The following is a 14,708-nucleotide window of genomic DNA, read 5'->3' as shown; positions in this document are numbered from 1 at the left end:
AGTTTGCTCTTTAGGAATGCAATTATAAGCTTCACTGTCTCTCTGTGAGATAATTCCTACACTGCAAACTTTTCTAACTGTGTGTTTTCTTAAAAGTTCCAGGGACCAAACCTTGAAACAAGCTAGGCCAGAACCCTCCCCTACCAGGAGATTGCCAGTAGACAACAGTCAATTTACAAGTTAACTCTGCCTATAGTGGTACTAGGAAGAACACCTAATGTTTAAAACATCAGAGCTAGTCTTATTGACCCTGCACCTCCTCACCCCATCCTCTGCATGCCATTTTGCCAAGTCCTACTTTTTTTTTTTTTTTTTTGAGACAGTTTCGCTCTTGTTACCCAGGCTGGAGTGCAATGGCGTGATCTCGGCTCACCGCAACCTCCGCCTCCTGGATTCAGGCAATTCTCCCGCCTCACCGTCCTGAGTAGGTGGGACAACAGGCACAAGCCATCATGCCTAGCTAATTTTTTGTTTTTTTAGCAGAGGTGGGGTTTCACCATGTTGACCAGGATGGTCTCGATCTCTTGACCTCGTGATCCACTCGCCTCAGCCTCCCAAAGTGCTGGGATTACAGGCGTGAGCCACCGTGCCCAGCCCACCAAGTCCTACTTTTAAAGCTCCCACTTTGTGCCCTGGAAGTGGAAGCGGTTTCCTTAAGGCAAGAGCCTCTGTGGTCCCTTCAGCTAAGCTCTGGCATAAAGTCACTTTCTTTTTACCATCCTTGTGTTTGTCAATAATTTGCAAGCAACAAGCAGCATGACTTGCCTTCCTAGGACTGAGCCCTTAGCCTGTGGGGTCTGATGCTTTCTCCAGTTAGTGTCAGAATTGGATTGCACTGTAGGACACCTAGCTGGTACCCAAGATTTGGTCTGTCTGGGGAAAAAAAACCTATGCATCTGTTAATAGAAGCATTCTGTGTTGAGTGTTAAGAGAAGACAGTTGTTTTTTCTGTTATAACAATTCTTTCAACTTTTTTCTTCATGTCATCTGTGGCATAAAAGCTTTGAATTTTGAGGAGATCCATCGGTTTACTTTTCTTTTTGTGGTTTGTGGTTTTCGTGTCAGATCTAAGAAACTATTGCTGCACCCAGGGTCATGAAGGTTTAGCTGTATGTTTTCTCTAGAGATTTTAGTTTTGCCATATTTAGATCTTTGATCCATTTTAAGTTAAATTTTTTGTGTGATATGAGGTAAGGATACAATTTCGTGTCTCTTTATGTGGATCACAAGTTGCCTTACATCACTTGTTGAGGACAGCATTTTCCCCCAATTTAATGGTTATGGACCTTGTCTGAAATCAATTGAGTGTGGACGTATTGTTTTATGTCTGGACTCCCAGTTCAGTTCAGTTGATCTTTCTGTTTATTCTTGTGCCAGTATCACACTGTCTTGATTACTATTGCTTTGTAATAAGATTTGAAACTGGGATGTGTGAAGCTCCAGATTTGGAGTTATTTTTCAGGATCAATTTTGCTTTTCAGGGTTCTTTGAAGTTCCATATGAACATTAGGATAAGCTTTCCCATTTCTGTCCCAAGACCCTTGGGATATTGGTAGGAATGATATTGAATCTGTAGATTGCTTTGTGTAGTTTGGCAAACATAACAAATATGGTCTTCAAATCCACAAACATGATATGTTTTTACATTTATTTGGGCTTTGTTTAATTTCCTTAAGCAATGTCTTATAATTTCCCCCATCTAAGTCTTGCTCTTTATGTTTATTCCTAAATGTATTATTGCTATTGGTATTATTTAAAGTGGAATTTTTATAATTTTGTTTTCAGATTATTCATTGTTAGTGTATACTTATAAAATTGATTCTTTGGTCAGGCACAGTGGCTCATGCATGTAATTCCAGCACTTTGGGAGGCCAAGGCAGGCAGATTACCTGAGGTCAGGAGCTCCAGACCAGCCTGGCAAACATGACAAAAACTTATGTCTACTGAAAATACAAAATTAGGCAGGCCACCGTGGACTTCCTGGGATAAAAAAATCATGTTCATGGTGTTTGATGCTTTCAAAATGCTGTTGGTTTAAATTTGCTGTTATTATGTTGAATAGTCTTAAGTCTATATTTCTGAGGTTATACATCAGTCCTTGAAGTGGTGTGGCACTGAGTAGTATGGATAAGAATGGGATTGTGAATAGACTGTGGTTAGCATTTACAGATTTAGCGTGTCAGGGTATTACAGAATCAGGAAATAGGGATTTAAGGGTTAAGAGTTTACCAATTGTAGATTATAGTATAAGGGCTGCAAGACAGGATGTTCCAGTTGGTGGTTGTGAGCTGTGTAGTAGAGATTAGTGGGAGACATCAGGTGCATAACAGGGTTAGGTTGAGAGGTCAGGATTATGGTGAAGGGTTAGGGTGAAAGGGTTAGTGAGGTTTATGGTTAGGGTTACAGAAAAGGTTAGAGTAAGTTTAATTTTGAAGAATATGTCGAGTGAATTTTCGTATAAGTTGTAAAATGTGCATCCATGTTCATTTTATTTCCTATCGTTTCCGATTAATTGCCCCTTCTTCATTTCTAGAAACCCATGGGCTGGTGGGCTCTGTGTCAGTTTGCATTTCCAGAATGATGGTGCTGAACGCTTTGCCTTTTGACTTGAAGGGCGCACATCCACCCACCAGTGCCATGAGCATGAGGGCCCTGAAGTGCCCCCAGCCGCTGGCAAAGGGCACATGAGCCCCAGATTTTCTAGTCCCAGGGGCCACAACATCCTACCCATTTGCTCCATGCGGGCCCTTGAAAGGGCAGGAGCCAGGTTCTCCTCAGCACAGACCAGGGGACGCCACTCACTTTGGTACACCTCGAGCCCATGTCCACGGTAACATCTTTCCTGTTTGCCACCCTGACTGCTGAGGGGCAGAGACCCTTCGTGTGGAAAATTAGAAACCAAAAACCATGATGAATCCATGGCAGCTAGGGTTGTTTGTCAGCACCCAAGGTGAGGTGGCCACTGGGCTATGCTGCAGGCTCAGAACAGAAATGCAGCGTCAGGAGAGCAAATAGAACACCCTCCACACTGATGATAACCCCTTATAATACCAGTAATGCTCTGTCTGTGGTGCTGATGTAAGCACCCATTTGACGCAGATATCCCTTCTGTTAGGGGAATGCGCTAGCCACCATGCAGGTCCCAATCCCAGGAATGCGGATGTGTCTCACAGAGTGCACAGAATGCCTGGAATGCCTGTGAGTGCACACGTATCACCCAGAGCGCCCATGACATAGACTAATGCAGCACCCGTCACACTCATCTAACACCCAGAACATGCATGTGTTCCTCAGAGTGCACACATATCACCCAGAAAGCCCGTGACAACATCAGACTCAGAGTGCACACGTGTCACCTGGAACGCAGAAGTGACACCGACTATCCCAACACCTGTCACACTCCTACAACCCCCAGAGCAAGCATGTGTCCCTCAGAGCACACACATATGCCCAGAACGCCGGTGACACTGTCAGAGTGCACATATCACCTGGAACGACAAATCATATTGTCAAATTAACCCAACACCCATCACACTCATATAACCCCTGGAACATGCATGTGTCCCTCAGAACACACACATATCACCTGGAATGACTGTTACACCGTCAGATTTAGAGCGCTCTTATCACCTGGAACACACAGATGATGCTGTCAGACTAACCCAACACCCGTCACATTCATATAACCCCCAGAACACACGTGTGTCCCTCAGAACACACTTGTAATGCCTGGAATCACCATGATACCATTAGACTAATGCAGCACCCATCACACTCATATAACCGCAAGAACATTCATGTGTCCCTTACAACACACCTGTCACTTGGGACGTGAATGTCACCTTTGGAATGTCTGCAGCACCGAGGATGGGACCCTCTGGGTCTCACCGGGGAACTGGGTTCACAGCCTATGCCAGACTGTATTTGGGTTGGATTTGGCATCTGTTACGAAGTGTGAGGTTGTTTCTGCTTTTCTGACAAGGTGTTGACAGGATTGTTTTAAAAAGTAATTGACTTCCCAGTAATGTCATGCTTCTGGGAAACTTGCAATTGCAGTTAGTATGCCATCTCCTTTCCTCTGATTCCCCAGCATTTACATGCTGTGCCAGATTTGCGGCTTCACACAAAATACCCCTGTGTGTTTCACCAAAAGCATAAACACTCCTTCAGGTGATCCTCACGTAACCCCCAAATCAGGAAATAACACGGTTTTTTTCTTCTTCTTTTTTGGAGACGACAGCTCTGTTGCCAGGCTGGAGTGCAGTGGCGTGATCTCAGTTCACTGCAACCTCCACCTCCCAGGTTCAAGGGATTCTCCTGCCTCAGCCTCTCTAGTAGCTGGGATTACAGGTGTGCACCACCACGCCTGGCTAATTTTTTGTATTTTTGGTAGGGACAGGGTTGCACCATGTTGGCCAGGATGGTCTTGACCTCTTGACCTCCTGATCCTCCTGCTTCGGCCTCCCGAAGTGCTGGGATTACATGCGTGAGCCATCGTGTCCAGTCGAAAATACACAATTTCTGTGTGAAAGTCCTGTCCACAGAGACTTGAATTCACTGCTTGCCCCAGTTGGCAGAAAAATGTCTCTTTCAACATGGGCCCAATTTTCCTTTTTGGAAACTGTTCTTGACGCTCTCTCAATTTTTTTTTTTTTTTTTGATATGGAGTTTTGCGTTTGTTGCACAGGCTGTAGTGCAGTGCTGCGATGTCTGCTCACTGCAGCTTCTGTTTCCCAGGTACAAGAGAGTCTCCTACCTCATCATCCCGAGTAGCTGCAATTACAGGCATCCACCACCACGCCTGGCTAATTTTTTGTATTTTTAGTACAGACGGGATTTCACTGTGTTGGCCAGGTTGGCGAAAAACTCCTGACCTCAGGTAATCCACCCACCACGGCCTCCCAGAGTGCTGGGATTACAGGCGTGAGCCACCTGTAACTAGCTGACTACTTGGAGGATCTTTCATCCATCCCACCCCGCTGGCGATCTCACTTGGTAATGTCAGAGTATTTATTTACAATCACAAATTTCATCCTGTCAAGTTCTGGATTTAACTTTGCCAGTGGTTTCCCAATGCTCTTAGAACCATGGCCTCCAGGTGTTGAGTGCTCCTGCCTGCTGCCCTCTCCCATCCAGTCTGCCACAGGTGTGTGCAGTCCCACTCATGGAAACGCAAGCTCTTGGGTTTCTCGGCAGGGATTTTATATGTGTTCTCTCAGTGACCACCTTAATCCATTATTTATTAGACCACCCGTGAGATGACCCTCAATTCTTTTTTTTTTTTTTTTTTTTTTTTTTTTGAGATATAGTCTTCCTGTGTTGCTCAGGGTGGAGTGCAGTGGCACAATCTCTGCTCACCATAGCCTCCACCTCCAGGGTTGAAGCAATTTTCATGCCTCAGTCTCCTGAATAGCTGGTACTACAGACACCCATCATCACACCCAGCTAATTTTTGTATTTTTAGTAGAGATGGGGTTTCGCTATGTTGGCCAGGCTGGTCTTGTACTCTTGACCTCGTGATCCACCTGTTTCGGCCTCTGAATGTGCTCGGATTACAGGTGTTAGCTAGCATGCTCAACCTATTTTTAACTTTTTTAGGGAATACAAACTATGTTAAAAGTAGGCTGCACTATTTTATGTTCCACATACAGTATTTAAGGGTTGTGATTTCTCTCCTACCTTGCCACTTGTTATTTTACATTTCTTAATTATAGCCTTTCTACTGTGTGTTTGAAGGAATATGTCATTGTGATTTCAGTTTAGATGGCCATAATGAGAATGGTATTCATGATCCTTTTATGTGTTTCTTTTCCATTTATATGTTTTATTGGTGAAGTGTGTGTTGAACTATTTCTGCATTGTGTAATTTTGTTCTTTTGGTTGTTGAGTTTATCCAAGTGATAGATTGTGATTAACAAACTGTAGTTAAATACTTAATGCACAAATATTTTATTCTGTTTTGTGAGTTGTCTTTTCACTTTTTTTTTTTTTTTGAGAAGGAGTCTTGTTCTGTCGCCAAGATCGGGCTGCAGTGTCAAGATCTTGGCTCACTGCAACCTCCGCCTCCTTGGTTACGATAAGAGCATGGATCATCTTTTTATGTGCTTCTTTTCCATTTGCATGTCTTATTGGCAAAGGGTATGTCCAACTGTTTCTCCATTTTGTAATTTTGTTTTTGTTGTTGAGTTATTCAAATTATACATTGTTAAGAGATTGTTTTTAGATACATAATGCAGAAACATTTTCTTCCCTTCTGTAAGGTTATCTTTTTACTTTTTTTTTTTTTTTTTTAATAGAGTCTTGCTCTGTCTCCCTGGCTGGAGTGCAGTAGCACTGTCTACTCACTGCAACCTCCAGCTCCTGGGTTCAAGCGCTTCCTCTGCCTCAGCCTCCTTAGTAGCTGGGATTATAGGTGTGTACCACCACGCCTGGCTAATGTTTGTATTTTTTAGTAGAGATGGGGTTTCTCCTGTTGCTTAGGCTGGTCTCTAACTCCTGACCTCAGGTGATACATCCGCTTTGGCCTCCAAAAATGCTGGGATTACAGGTGTTAGCCATTGCACCCTGTCGCTCCCAGGCATTTTGTTTTTCTTTCTGTCTTGTTTTTGAGATTGGATCTTGCTCTGTCGGCCAGGCTGGAGTGTAGTGGCCTGATATTGACTCACTGCAACCTCTGCCTCCTGGGTTCAAGCAATTCTCGTGCCTCAGCCTCCCAAGTAGCTTGAATTCCAGGTGTGTGCCACCATGCCTGGGTAATTTTTATATTTTTAGTAGTGATGGGATTTTACCATGTTGGCCAATGTGATCTGGAACTCCTGACCTCAGTGATCCGTCTGCCCCAGCCTCCCAAAGTGCTGGGATGACAGGCATTAGCCACCATGCCTGGCCTTTCTTTTTTGAGATAGGGTGTTGTGCTGTCTTCCAGTCTGGAGTGCAGTGGTGCAATCTCGACTTAATGCAACCTCCAGCTCTGGGCGGAAGCAGTCCTCCTACCTCAACCTTCCAAGCAGCTGGAACTACATGTTTGTGCCACCGTACCTGGCTAAATCTTGTATTTTTACTAGAAATGTGGCTTTGCTATGTCGTCCTGGGTGGTCTTGAACTGTACTCAAGTGATCCACCTCTCTGAGCGTTTCAATTTGCTGGGATTAGAGGCATTAGCTACTGTGCCCAGGCTTTTTTTTTTTTTTTTTAATTTTTGAGGAGATACCAAAGTATGTTACTAATAGACTGTAACATTCAATATTCCATATAAAGTATTTAATGTTTGTAATTTGTCTCTGACATCGCTGAGTTGTCCTTTCACATTTCTTGTATTTTAGCCTTTCTAATGTGTGTGAAGGAGTATGTCACTGTGTTTAGATGGCCATGATGATAATGTCATTAATCATATTTTTATGTGCTGCTTTTCAGTTTGTATGTGTTACTGGAGGAGTGTATGTCCCAGGGTTTCTTCATTTTATTACTTTGTTGTTTTTGTTGTTGAGTTGTGGAAATTATACATTGTGGGTAACAGACTGTTGTTATATAATGTTCAATATATTTTCTGTTTTTTTTTTTTTTTCACTTTTTTTTTGAGACGGGTCTTACTGTTTTGAACAAGCTGGAGTCCTGCTGTGCAATCTCTGGTTACTGTAACCTCCAGCTTTTGGGTTCAAGCGATTCTCCTACATCAGCCTCCTCAGAAGCTGGGATTACAAACGTGCATAACCATGCCTGGTTTTTTTATGTGTTTTTAGTGGAGACTTGATTTGGGTTAAGAGTTAGGGATTAAGGGTAGAGGTTAGGATTAGGGTTTAGGGTTTTTGGTTAGGGTTACATGTCAGGGTTGGGGATGGGGTTAGGGTAAGGGTTGGGTTAGGCTTAGGCTGAGGGTTTAGGATTAGGGTTAGGGTAAGGGTTAGGGTAGGGGTTACGGTTAGGGTTTTAGGGTTAGGGTTTAGGATTAGGGGTTAGGGTTAGAGTTAGGGTTGGGGTTGGGGTTCGTGTTAGGGTTAGGGTTTAGGGTTAGGGTTAGGTTTAGCGATGGTGTGTGGGGGTGCCATTATCCTCTCTTCTCCCCCGAGTCTCCCTCTTACCCCCACCACTGCCCTCCCATCTCAAAGCAGGTACAGCTCACCTGGAAGAGAGGACAGCCTGTGACTGTGCAGCTCGCCTGGGCTGACAGGTTCTCGGCACACAGCACCGCCTGGGATGGCTGCTTGGCTGCCTCCCCGGGGAAGGTATGTGGGGTCTGACCGCTGTGCCCAGTGTGGGGCTCCCTTTTGTTCCAGGCTTCTTGGCTGCCCCCCATGAGGTCGTGTACCCTATTCTCTTCCCTATCAGCTCCAGGAAACTTTGGGCCTGGACCCCCTCCGGGCCTGTGGGGCCATAACACAGACCCCAGATGTGTTCATTGAACAGTTCCACCTGTCCTGGAGCCAGCAGCGCGTGCGGCAGAACTTGTCACATGAGGTGAGGCCTGGGGAGCAGTGTCCAGGCAGGGAACCCCCATACAGCTCCACATGCTGCAGGAGTGCCCCACTGAGACTGTGTGGTCTTGAGTTCCAGTGCTTGTGGGACGCTGGGCAACTCACTTCCCTGCTGTGCACCTTGGGTTTCTCACCTGTGAAAAGGGCGCAATACTCCCTTCCTACCTGGGATGTGTGAGGCTCCAGAAGACAAGAAGAGCATGTGTTTCCAGCATAAGATGCTGGAAACAGATGGGGAAGGAGGTGGCGTGCTAGTGGGCTTCTCAGGAGGGGGCGGAGGGAGATCAGGAGCTCAGGTTTCTGAAGACATCAGGAACCAGGTCTCCTCCAGCATCACTACCTGATGGGCTCCTCATGGGGCCAAGCACTGTTCTGCAGAGCCTCAGGCAGGAACCCGCTCATGGAGAACTGGGGAGAACTGGCCCTGGAAGCCCCCTTCCTCTCCTGGACATCCCATCTGGGTTCCTGGGGCTCTTAGGCCCATCCCCCTAAGTGCTCACAGCAGAAATCCTGCCATGATCAGAGTGCAGTGGCTCACACCTGTAATCCCACCACTTTGGGAGGCTGAGGCGGGGAATCACCTGAAGTCAGGAGTTTGAAACCAGCCTGGCCAACATAGTGAAATGCTGTCTCTACTAAGAAGACAAAAACAGCTTGGCGTGGTGATGTGCACCTGTAGTCTCAGCTATCTGGGAGGCTGAGGTGGGAGAATCACTTGCACCTGGGAGGTGGAGGTTGCAGTGAGCCGAGATTGTGCCACTGCACTCCAGCTTGGGCTACAGAGCAAGACTATGTCTCAAAAAAAAAAAGAAGAAAATCCTGCACCAGAGTGTAAGGGAGTGCTGTGGCTGATGAGGGCTCTGACGGTGGATTCCTGGCACATGTTCTTGCTAGGTGAGGGTCTCCACCTGCAGTTGGCCATGGACATTCTCTTACTTGATGAGCCCCTGACACATGGGCCCTCTCATTCCAGAGGCATCAGCCATCTCAGCCAGACAAGATCATCATGGAGGCCATGCTGGAGCACGTCCTCAGGGCCTCTTGTGCCCGGCAGAGCTTTTGGGGAGAAATATAAACTGACTACACACACTGGCTGTGGCACTCCCTCCAACTGGGGCTCTGTGACCTGCCCAGGGTGAGTCTACCCTGGGGAAAGAGGCAGCTGGAGGACCAGGAACCCGCGGTGATGGTGCAGTACAGAGGTTGGTGTCTGCAGAAGGCAGGGGTGTAAGCGAGGCAGCCAGACGCCAGTATGGTGGCTCTGCCATTTGCCTGCTGGGTGACTGGGCAGGGCACATCTCCTCTCTGAGCTTCCAGTGTTTCATCTGAGGAATGGAAGCAGCAGCAGGTTCCAGGATGTAGGGTGATGGTGGGAGTTAAGAGAGATGTGATGCAGGAATGCTCAGCCTTGGTGCCTGGCACAGAAGTTAGCATTGCTGTTGTCATGATTGCCTCAAAAGAGAGGTGCTGGGACCTCTTTTCCTCAACCCTTTTCCCCTCCTGGGGTTGGTACTGGTTCATTGGTTCTTTTATGCACCCACCCATCCATTCATTCACCTATCCTTCCTTCCTCCTTCCCATCTTCCATCCATCCCCCTATTTCTGCCTTCCCACCTCCCACCCTCACTCCCTTGCATCCCTCCATACCTCCACCATCCATCCATGCATCCACCCACCATCCATCTATCATCATCTACCATCCATCTACGCATCCACCATCCATCCATGCATCCCAGGGACCCACACTCTTCTGTAAAGGGACAGATAGTAAATATTTTAGGCTTTATGAACCATCCAGTCTCTGTTTCAACTACCAACTCCACCACTGTCTTGTGAAAGCAGCTATGGATGACATGTAAGTGAATGCATATGGCTGTATTCCAGTAAAAGTGTTTTATTATAAGAGTTGGAAGTGAGCCAGATTCAGCCCTGAACCATCATTTCCCACCCCTTATCTATTCCTTTGTTCATTCAGAAAATGTGTGTGATTTACCTATGTCAGGCTGTGCTCTAGGTTTAGGGACTGGGTAGTGAAAGAGACAGCACAGGTGCCGACCTCCTGGGTGGTGCATTCTAGTGGGGCCAGGAAGATACAACAAACTAGAGCTGTTTTGGTCTGTGGTCAGGGCGTGGTAAATGCTGTGCAGTGAAGAAGCAGGGAGAGTGGGCAGGGTGTTGGAAAAGGGGTCTCACTGGTGAGGGTGAGCCCTGCAGAGGGAAGGAGCCCGAGGCAGGACCTTGTCTTGAGGACCACGGGGCAGCCCTTATGGAGAGAGCGAGAGAGGTGAGGTTGGGAAGATGAAACAGTCCACAGGCCATGCCAGAGCCCAGCTTCTCTTAAGCGCATGGGACAATGTCTAATTTGCATTTATTTTCCTGAGACAAAGGGTTTTGCTCTGTCACCCAGGCTGGAGTGCAGTGGTGCGATCTCAGCTCACTGCAAACTCCACCTCCCAGGTTCAAGGAATTCTCCTACCTTAGCCTCCTGAGTAGCTGGGATAGGTGAGCATCACCATGCCCGGCTAATTTTTGTATTTTTAGTAGAGACGGGGTTTCACCATGTTGGTCAGGCTGGTCTTGAACTCTTGACCTCACGATTCACCCACCTCAGCCTCTGAAAGCGCTGGGATTACAGGTGTGAGCCACCACGCCGGGCCCTGATTTGCATTTCTTAGAGGTTAGCTGGGGCAGAGGCAGGCATGGAGGCTGGGAGGTGACAGCTGCTGCAGTATTCCAAGTGCAGAGGATGGTGAGGAGAAGCAGCTCTTACCACCAGCCCCACCCCCCACACCGTGCCTGCCTGAAACCCAGAGTCTTTCATCCTAGGCCCTCTTGGTCTCCGGAGAGCACATCCTGGGCCAGGGTCGGCTCCTGCTGCATTCCCACTGCCAGCTGGGCCTTGCCCCAGCCCCAGACCATGGCCTGCACCTCAGCCTGACCCTCTGAAACCACAGCTGGCCTCATTCTCCTGATCTCCGGGGAGCTGGAGGTTGGTGGCCAGGACCAGGCTGACAGTCCCCTGGGGCAGATGCCAGGACTTCCCTCCCGTTCCTCCCTGGGCAGCAGCTCCTCACTGCCTGGGTGGTCTCGCCATCTAGTGGCCAGCTGAGGAACTGCAGACTTGCACCCTGGATGGGGCTAGAGCGGGGAACACCTACTGAACCCAAGGTGAGGCCTGGCACCAAGACAAAGCAGCTCCTCCACCGGCCCAACACCCAGCCCTTCTTATAACAGAGAGGTAGTAGCTGGGCTGCCCAAGTTTGAATCTGAGCCCAGATGCCTCCTGGCACCTGAGTTTCCTCCCCTGTAAAATGGTTATAATAGTTGCCCTGACCCTATCTCCAATGGGGTTAATATTGCAAAGATTACATATGTCCATAGGCATAGATTGCTTAGAGCAGTGCCTGATGGAAAACTGCCACTACATAAGTATTTGCTGTCATTAGCCGTTATTGGCCCCATCTCCTCCCCTTCCTGCCTCCCAGCAGCCCTGCAAAGTAGGAAGGGGCAGAGTTTGCCCCCAGTGCCTACTCTGCCCTGATCTGGCAAGGAGATCACAGCAAGGAACCTCTCTGAACATCTGTTTCCTCATCTTGGATTAGGTATTTCATAGGGTGGTTTTTGGGGGCTGGATAGCAGTTCCCATTGCCTGCATAGCCAAGGCATGTGACATAACAGGTGCTCTCTCGGTGTTTCCATCTGCCTCCTCTGTCTCCCTGGCTGGGTGAACTTGACCTTGTGATTTTCCTTTGCTGAGCCTCAGTCTTCCCCACTGTCAAAAGGGAACATCCAACATCTCCCTTGCAGAATCCTTAGGAGGAAAACAGACATTTGTATAACATCTGCACATAGTAGGTGCTTGTGAGAAGGGAATTCCCTCCCTTCCTGGCATCTGGAGCTGGATGAGGATGGCATTTTGGGTTGATAGTCCAGCAGCTGTGGCCATTTCCAAGGAGCTTCTCCTTCCAAGGTTCTTGTTCTCTGGGACTGATGGTCACTTCCTGTTTCCCAGCCAGGCTCCTGGCTGCTCCCAGATCTGTAAGCCCCATGCCCGATGGAACCAGATGCCTGGGAATGAGCCTGTGGTGGACACTCAGCAGGTGACTGGTCCTCTTGCTTCCCTGTCCCAGATTTATTAGGGACAGCTGTTCTGGTGCCTCCTCATTGGCTCCATTCTGGTGTCTGTGGAGTGATCAGAGGCTTTCTCAGCCTTCTCTATTCCTCCCCACAACCCAGTGGCCCCAGGACAGATGAGGGACAGATTCAGGGAGGTCAGGCACACTCCCAGGCTGCACAGAGGCGGGTGGGGCCCTTGCTCTTCAGTGATAGCCAGCGGGGCTGAGGCCGACTCTGTGTGGTCTGCAGACTGTCCCTTGCCCCCACCTGCCTGGCAGGATCACACTGTGCTCTGTGAAATTCCACAGGAGTCCTAGGCTGTACCTTCTTACCAACTTGGATCTCCTGAGAGATCAATGTGCTTCTGCACATTTAGTAAGCACCCTGCATTAAGTTCCAAGGGCTACTGTATTAAATTGCCACGACCAGAAGGCTTAATGCAACATACATGTTTGGTCTCACAGTTCTAGAGGCCAGAAGTTGTCAGCAGGGCCACATTGCCTCTCAAAGTCCTAGGAAGGATCCTTCTGTACCACCTCTAGCTTCTTGTCGCTGCTGGCAATGAGTGGCTATGGTGGCATCGAGCCAGTCTCTGTCTCTGTCTCACTGGTGGCCTTCTGCCTTCTGGGTGGTGTCTTCACATGGCCTTCTAGGAACAGCATTCACTGGATGTGTGGCCTACCTTCATCCACTATGGTCCCATCTTAACTTGATGATACTTGCAAAACAAAACCCGCACCTGTTTCCAAATAACACCACGTTCACAGGTATGCGGGGGTCACGACTTCAACATATGTGAGGAACTAAATTCAACCCATAACAGACACACACACACACACACACACACACTCACTCACTTTTAAGTCCTTGTAAGTTTTGTGAACCATTGTTCAGTATGTTTTACAAACCTTTGAACCGAGGGCCAGAGAGGGTGCTGCCCTTACTGAAGGGTGCACAACTTGTTAGCTGCAGTGTCTGGAGTAGAATACAGGGTAGCTGAGGCGCCTTCCCCCGCAGGGCCTCTTCCAGGCTTGTGTTCTCTCGGGGCCTCTGAGCCTCTCCCCTACCCCATTCTAGACACCTTTTCTGGTCCTGGTCCCTGCCATGCCCCAAGGATAGGTGCCTGCAGGGATTTAGGTAAACTGCTCAGTGCCTGGGGCGTTAAACATGCCAGGTGTTACCCGCATCTCCTTGAGCTTGCTTAGACCTTTAGAGTAGTTCCTATGCAAACTCGGAAAGCCTGGGCTCTTGGCAGAAACACCTGGGCACTGTGAATGTTAGAAACACAAGTGCCCAGGGTGCCCCCTCAAACCAGTTAAATCAGAGTGTCTGGGCAGGGCCTGGGAAGCCATCTCTAAGTTGCCCTGTGGAGGCTGCTGCTAGATTGGTGGGCTCCTAGATTTTTTTTTTTTTTTTTTGAGAAAGAGTCTCACTCTGTCACCCAGGCTGAAGTGCAGTGACGTCATCTTGGCTCACTGCAACCTCCACCTCCAGGTTCAAGCGATTCTTCTGCCTCAGCCTTTCAAGTAGCTACGACTACAGGTGTGTGCCACTACACCTGGCTAATTTTTTTTGTATTTTTAGTAGAGACAGCGTTTTACTGGGTTAGCCAGGATGGTCTCGAGTGCCTGACCTCATGATCCACGATCCACCTGCCTCGGCCTCCCAAAGTGCTGAGATTACAGGTGTCAGCTACCATGCCTGGCCTAGATGGATATTTAAAAATCGTTTAAATCTATTTGCTATGAGACTGCCTAATTTTTGTGTTTTTGGTAGAGACAGGGTTTTGCCATGTTGCCTAGGCTGGTGTCAAACTCCTGGGCTCAAATGATCTGCTCACTTTAGCCTTCTAAAGTGCTAGGATTACAGGAGTGAGCCACTGTGCCCGGCCTTGAGTATTCTCATAGGTGCTTTCTGTGATGTGGCACTGGGAGCCTTTTGGGAGGGATGTGGCACAAGGAACCTGGTGCCCTGGAGATTGGGTGTGGTTATTGTGCCTTCCCTTTGTTTCCTACAGGTCTGACTGCAGCCTCCTCAGCCAGCCCCTTCCTAAGCCTGGGGCTGGCAGAAGACAGAGACGGGGGACAGGGCCTGGGACAGACTCCACTCAGGACTTTGCCC

Source organism: Saimiri boliviensis, chromosome 12, assembly GCF_048565385.1.
Source record: "Saimiri boliviensis isolate mSaiBol1 chromosome 12, mSaiBol1.pri, whole genome shotgun sequence".
In the NCBI taxonomy this organism is placed as follows: domain Eukaryota; kingdom Metazoa; phylum Chordata; class Mammalia; order Primates; family Cebidae; genus Saimiri; species Saimiri boliviensis.
The sequence above is the reverse complement of the archived record's forward strand: the minus strand, read 5'-3'. Positions refer to the sequence as shown.